Raw genomic sequence first — 1757 nt, 5'->3', positions numbered from 1 at the left:
CCGCTGCCAAACCTTTTTCTTAAATTGCGCCAGCTGAGTGACAAGAATACATGATCTAAAGGAGAGTCCAGGAATAGTACCCTTGAGGGTGGGCTTCATGCCCCTCTAATTGATTCAACGTCGGCTTCCACCGTTTCAAAATCTGACATTTCCATCCGCCCTGATAGCAGCATTGAATCAATGAGGGGGGGCACGGGAGAGGCTCGCGGCAACCACCTCTCCCATTGTAGCCGCGATAGGCACGCAAAAAAATTTTCTAGAGTGCCAAGCACCCACCTCATGGCTAGAGACAAGGGCTCGCCATTAGATCAACTTCGAAATCGCTGAACAGATGTAGTGTAGAATGGCAACCGCTACCAAGTCTCTTTCGTAGTTGCGTCGGTCGAGTGATCGAAGAAGGTGATCTAAGAGAGGGTGCAAGCGTAGGCATTCATTGGGGGATTCTCGCCGATGGCATAAATTTATGCAATACCCGAGCAACACCAGACGGAGGTGTTAGACGAGGGCTCCCATTTTAGATCGAGTTTTAAAATCACCAAGTAGACGCGGTGAGGGCTGGCAACCGCTGCCAAACCTTTTTCCGAAATTGCGCTAGCTGAGTGACAAGAAAACATGATCTAAAGGAGAGTCCAGGAATAGCACCCTCGAGGGTGGGCTTCATGCCCCTCTAATTGATTCAACGTCGGCGTCCACCATTTCAAAATCTGACATATCCATCTGCCCTGACAGCGGCGTTGAATCAATGAGGGGGGCACGGGAGAGGCTCGCGGCAACCACCTCTCCCCTTGTAGCCATGATAGGCATGCAAAAAATTTTGCTAGAGCGCCAAGCACCCACCTCATGGCTAGAGATAAGGGCTCGCCATTAGATCAACTTCAAAATCACTGAACATACGCGCTGTAGAATGGCAACCATTGCCAAGTCTCTTCCGTAGTTGCGGCGGTGGAGTGATCGAAGAAGGTGATCTAAGAGAGGGTCCAAGCGTAGGCATTCATTGGGGGATTCACGCCGATGGTATAAATTTATGCAATACCCGAGCAACACCGGACCGAGGTGCTAGATGAGGGCTCCCATTTTAGATCGAGTTTTAAAATCACCGAGTAGATGCGGTGAGGGCTGGCAACCGCTGCCAAACCTTTTTTCCAAAATTGCGCCAGCTGAGTGACAAGAAAACATGATCTAAAGGAGAGTCCAGGAATAGCACCCTCGAGGGTGGGCTTCATGCCCCTCTAATTGATTCAACGTCGGCGTCCACCTTTTTTCAAAATCTGACATATCCATCCGCCCTGACAGCGGCATTGAATCAATGAGGGGGGCACGGGAGAGGCTCGCGGCAACCACCTCTCCCATTGTAGCCGTGATAGGCACGCAAAAATTTTTTCTAGAGTGCCAAGCACCCACCTCATGGCTAGAGACAAGGGCTCACCATTAGATAAACTTCGAAATCACTGAACAGATGCGCTGTAGAATGGCAACCGCTGCCAAGTCTCTTCTGTAGCTGCCTCGGTCGAGTGATCGAAGAAGGTGATCTAAGAGAGGGTCCAAGCATAGGCATTCATTGGGGGATTCGCGCCAATGGCATAATTTTATGCAATACCCGAGCAACACCGGATGGAGGTGCTAGACGAGGGCTCCCATTTTAGATCGAGTTTTAAAATCACCAAGTAGACGCGGTGAGGGATGGCAACTGCTGCCAAACCTTTTTCCGAAATTACGCTAGCTGAGTGACAAGAAAACATGATCTAAAGGAGAGTCGA

This window comes from Cupressus sempervirens, chromosome 2 (genome assembly GCF_028749045.1).
Source record: "Cupressus sempervirens isolate cs-2001-9-10 chromosome 2, ASM2874904v1, whole genome shotgun sequence".
Lineage (NCBI taxonomy): Eukaryota > Viridiplantae > Streptophyta > Pinopsida > Cupressales > Cupressaceae > Cupressus > Cupressus sempervirens.
The sequence above is the reverse complement of the archived record's forward strand: the minus strand, read 5'-3'. Positions refer to the sequence as shown.